General features: G+C 47.1%; 1 long non-coding RNA gene across 1 annotated transcript; it reads right to left on the minus strand.

Annotated features, from left to right (window-relative positions):
- Positions 1-654: 654 nt before the first annotated feature.
- On the minus strand, positions 655-2,040 carry LOC144587845 (uncharacterized). Its single transcript, XR_013543023.1, has 2 exons — positions 1,591-2,040; positions 655-1,358 (listed from the first exon to the last, which is right to left on the minus strand). It is a non-coding gene; the product is annotated as an uncharacterized LOC144587845 (long non-coding RNA).
- Between the last annotated feature and the right edge of the window lie 3,387 nt (positions 2,041-5,427).

Genomic DNA, 5,427 nt, shown 5'->3' on the forward strand with positions numbered 1-5,427 from the left:
AAGATTGTATGGAATTGTGTGGATGTCTGTGCGCACTTTCCCCAGAACCCGCCATTTGGTGTCATGTGTCATCCCAAGGTTTTTGTGATGTACTGTGGAGTCGCCTCCGACTTATGGCCTCCCTGTGAATGAGTGGACCTCCAAAGTGTTCTGATCTCAACAGCCCTGCTCCTCAATTGCAGACTCAAACTTGTGGCTTCCTTTACAGAGTCTGTGCATCTTGCGTTTGTTCTTCTTCTTTTCCCGCTGCCTCTGGGGCCACCAGCTCACGTGACATGACATGATTTGGGGGAATGGCACCATTCTTTAGCTCAGGTCTTTTCCATCAGGGAAAGAGGAAGACCACATACAAGATGGACGGATTCCCGAAAGGAACTTGAGTTGGCAAGAGCTATTAAGGTCTTCTGGACCTTTCAGAGGTCACTCATTCATGAGGGCACCCTAGGTTGGAGGTAATGTGACAGCACAGAACAACGAAACCTAGGTAAGGAAATGAGGCCGTAATCTGTTGCTTTCCTCGGTGAACATTTCTGTTGAGAATTTCCCAGGTTGGAAGGCTGTGGAAGGCCTTTGCCATCGATGAGGGATGTGGACCCTGGTGGTTCTTCCTGAAGGAGCAGGTTTGCTTTTTACACCCAGGAGGACAGAACCAGAAGTAATGGGTTCAATTCCAAGGAGCCTTCGGCTAAACTTTAGGAATAACTTTTTAACAGCAAGAGGCATTCCAGAACGGGAATCAACGGCCTCAGAGTGTGGTGGGCTTTCCTTCACTGGAGATGTTTAAGCAGAGTTGCGCCTTGAAGCCACCTATCAGGATTGCCGTAGCTATGGATTTTCTGCACTGGCTGGAGTGGATGACCCTTGGGTCCCTTCCAGCTCTGCAGTTATTTGATCCTATGCTATTAGGATCATATGGTTTTATATGTTGCAAAGTGTTCAGAGTGGCCTTCGGCCAGATGGCCGGTATACACATGAAATGAACAAATGGATGAACGATCGAACAAATGAATGAATGAACAAATGAATAAGGGGGAAAATTCCAGTAGCCACACTGGCTGGGGCTTATGGGGACTGTAGTGCCATCGTGTCTGGAAGGTTTTTTGCTATTTTTTTTTTTTTTTAGTCTGGCGTGCCATTACCACGATTCTGGCCGGCCCGTAAGCTTGCTTTTTTTTCTTTTTCTTTTTTAAAGGTGGGGTGTCCATATTTCCCAGATTCCTGCCCCTGATGCTAAAAGGGCAGCCGGTCTGGGGCGCAGCCAAGCAAACGCCGTCCAGCTTCCAAAAGACGTCCCCTTCGTTCCGTCAAAGCCCTGCCAACCATCATGAATACTGCAGAATTAGCCTTCACGGTTACACCTATGGCGGGGGAGAGAAAGGAGAAAGGAACTCTGTAGCTTGAAGGTAAAAATGACATGATGGGGCGGGGGCGGAGGGGAGGAACGGAATAATTAGAAATAAACTTTGCATAATTCTAACACTGCCTGCATAAGAACTGACCCCCTTCTCCGTGCTGTCATTTCTAAAATAGAAGGTCTTGAAGCTGAGCAGCAAAACCAATGGGGAGCCTTATGGCACCTTACAAACTCACCTCAGCCGCTCCAACTGATTTGGCAGTCCACTTCACTAGTGAGTCATGGAAGTGGTTTTAGCCGGGAATTGTGGGTTAAGGAGAAAGAATATTAGGTCGTTATGCTGAGAATCTCTACTGGCCAAATTCTCCCCTGATCTTGTGCGCCGGAGTGAGTGAGCAATGCAATACTAGAAAGAAAAAAGAAAGAAAGAAAGGATAGAGAGAGAGAGAGAGAGAGAATGTAAAAGAGCCAAAGGGGGGGGGGGGGACAAAAAAATTCCATTAAATATTAAAGTGAAAGAAAATATTCCATTAAATATTAAAGTTAAAAAAACCCCAAACACCCTATCTTCCTGATGAGGAGGAAGAAGGTCCAGATTCAATGAAAAACAGCGATCAGACCTGGACAAACAACTGCACCGTTCCGAACAGAGATTTGGCCTGCAATCCTACATGCATTTACAGAAGAACCCGTCCCATTGCAAACAGGATATACTTTTGAGTAGACATCTACTGTAGCCTGTTAGCTTCAAACAGAGTGAGGGGGAAACTACACTGACATGAAATGCGGGAAATGCTCTAGGACAGGGTGGGGTGGGTGGGGGGTCTGATTTGTGGGATGTAAAAGTCAATGCCAATGAACCCAGAATCTGCACCACTATCAAGAAATCCTTAGCGTGTTCCTCTGCTGGTGGGGCTTCTACTTTTTTTTGGAATTGAATGCCTTCCCATTGGTTTAGGTGGTGTGATAACTTGAACCAATGTAGAGGGCTTTGTAGCCATTGTGTTTAAAGCCATTCCAGTCGGCTACAGCAGCAGGCAATTGGCTGCTGTTTCAATCCTCTTCTCCCCACAGGAGGTGTCTGTGTGTGCTTTCATCTTCCCTTCCAGTTCTCTTTCTTTCCTTCTTTTTTCTTTTAAAGGCTTGCTAATCCAGCGCTGTGGGGGAGCTAGGTGATCAAAGCGGGGAGTGGGACGTTTTAAGGCAGCATTGCTTTAACTATGCCTCCTGCAAAGCTGGGCCATCAAAGTAGAGCAGAGCTACCTTAAGAAGCTGGAAGGAAGGCTGAAATGAAAACTTCCTCCTCTCTCTCTTCTGGTTGCTCATTTCCACCACCCCCTTTGGTCACCTAGATGGCTTAGCATTAGGACAACAAGCCTTTAAAAGAAGCAAGCAAGTAAGGGTGTAGTCGCATCCTAAGTTGGATTACTTGCTCAAACAAACTACCTGTAGAATTAATATGCACAGGAAAAGTTAGGAATCTGTTCATTCAGGAAAGGCAAGTAACAATTCCCCCCTCAACCTTGATGGTTTTCTTTCACATACCCAAACACAGAAACACCCTTGAACGATTTCGTTCTGAACGCAATATTTGCAGCAGAGAACTGAGGACCTGACCAAGACTGTCCACTTTCGGTGAGGGGTGGATTGGGCTACGAAGGGTCTGTTGAATCGGAGGGGGGGGGAATGATGTGCCATTTGTCGTGCTCCACCCCACAATAAACGTCACCTATCAATGATCCGTTTTCCCTGGTCCTCTGTGGAAGTCAGAGGAAGCCGGTCCTCTTCTCTTGCAATAAAAGATCCTGAGTCAGTTTGCCGCGTTCACTTGCACATGAGGAGACAGATGCAACAGCAGCCGAGGACAGCTTGCAGCATGAAGGGCGAATATTGGGGTGGAGGTTAAGAGAGGTAAGAAGAGAAGTCAATCCACCTTCTCCCCCATCATTTCTCACTCCGTATGATTTGCTGACTTCCAGCCACCAAAAACTGCTCACCCCAGGCTTAGGGGGGAAACCGACGTACATTTGCGTGTGACAGCGCTACAGATGAGTGGTCCTTTGGACCAACAAAAGCTGCTAGTTCAAGCTTTTCTAAAGTCCAATTCAAGGGGTCAGGAAAACTGTGGGGATGTTTAGTGGTTGGACAAGAGAGCTGGCTTGCCCACTGCTGGCCTCGGAAGTTGGCTTCTTCCTGAGATCTGTGGGAATGGGTGCCAACTTGAAACAAGACCGAAGAGAATTATTATTATTATTATTATTTATTTCATTTATACCCCGCCTATCTAGTCAATTGTGACCACTCTAGGCAGCTTACAACATGCATTTAAAAAAGAAACATATAACAAACCACATCACAAATAATAATTTACATAAATTAAGATAGAATTTAAAAAAAATTTTTTTTCCCAAAGATGGCGAGAAACGGGATATATTATAACAGAAAAAGAAAGTGTTAGGTAGAAAGGGGGAAGGCCTGCCTAAACATCCATGTTTTCAGTTGTTTCTTGAAAATACCCAGCGAGGGAGCGGCGCGAATGTCAGGAGGTAAGTTGTTCCAGAGGCGAGGAGCCACCGCCGAGAAGGCCCGGTTTCTTGTCTTTTCCTTCCAGGCCTCCCTCGGCGTCAGGCTCCTCAGCCTCACCTCCTGACTCGCTCGGGTGACACGGGTAGAACTGGGTGGGAGTAAGCGTTCCGCCAAGTATCGAGGCCCTAAACCGTTTAGGGCTTTAAACGTAAGCGTCAGAACTTTGAAGTCAACGCGGAACCGAATGGGCAGCCAATGCAGCGCGGCCAGAATAGGAGAAATGTGATGGTATCTTCGAGCTCCACTTAGGAGTCTGGCCGCCGCATTCTGCACCACTTGGAGAAGCAGAGGATTTTTCAGGATGGGTTTCCCATTCCATCCTAGGCTGCACAGTGCTGTTCCTCTATGAGAAAATCAATCCACCCTAACCCCTTGCAAATTACATGCCCGTCAGGTGTCTTAACAGGTAGCCTTTCTTCCACATTCATCTATTTTCATGAAGAAGTGTGGCCTTCTTTCTCAGCAGATGGGGGGGGGGGGCTAAGCTGCCATATAATTCTTGCCCAGTGTCTTAATTCTTTTCTGCAAATAATCCCGGTTGCTCGTGTGCTAGCACTTTGTACACTTTCTGGGGCAGAAGAGATGAGGATACAGTGGGGTCTTGACTTGAGAACTTAATCCGTATTGGAAGGCAGTTCTCAAGTCAAAAAGTCTGTAAGTCAAGTCTCCATTGACCTACAGTGCACTGAAAACTGATTAATCCCGTAACAGGCCGTTTTTGTTCCATTTTGGTTTTTTTCTGGTCTGTAAGTCAATTCTCAGGCTGCAAGTCAAACCTAAATTTTGCGGCCAGAGAAGTCTGTAACTCAAAAAGTCTGTAAGTCAAGCTGTCTGTAAGTCAAGGGTCCACTGTAGAAATCTGTAAGGGTCAAGGCGAGGACCGTAAACCTGTCTCTCCTCTTCACATCCCTTCGGAATGAGAGTGTGTGTGTGCGTGTGTGTGATTCTCAACATGGAACCCACGAAGGGCACTCTCTCCTTCCTATTTATTTACACAGATCATGGGGCAGGACCATCGAAGGGTGCCGTTTGATGTGCAGATGAGAAGGAACAAGTGTGTGCTCGCAAAGAATCCAACAAACCCACAACCACTATATTGTAGGAAACCCTTGTTGTCCGTCTCCCCTGCTCAAAGGCTGCCTCTTTGCATACCTGGACATCATCTGATGCTAACGAAGGCAGAAGGCTGTTTAATCATTTGCAAGGATGCTTTAAACCCGGGGGGGGGGGGGCTGAAACGGAGGCAATGCCAGGACGCCTCCCTTCTGAGCCAACAATATGGCTGATCCAACTCCTGTTACAGCCACATGGTGCGTGTCAGGGATTTAGAGTTACTTTCGAAGGGCTTGCAGGAGGAGAGATGCAGGACCCAGTGGTGTAGTTTAAGCATGCAGGTGCTCATCAGGAGAGGACCCAAAGTCAGTAGGCTGAAGAGAATGCCAAAAAACCCACAGTCAATGGGACCAGTCCACAGCAGCAACTGGGGG

Source organism: Pogona vitticeps, chromosome 1 (genome assembly GCF_051106095.1).
Source record: "Pogona vitticeps strain Pit_001003342236 chromosome 1, PviZW2.1, whole genome shotgun sequence".
Taxonomy (NCBI): Eukaryota; Metazoa; Chordata; class Lepidosauria; order Squamata; family Agamidae; genus Pogona; species Pogona vitticeps.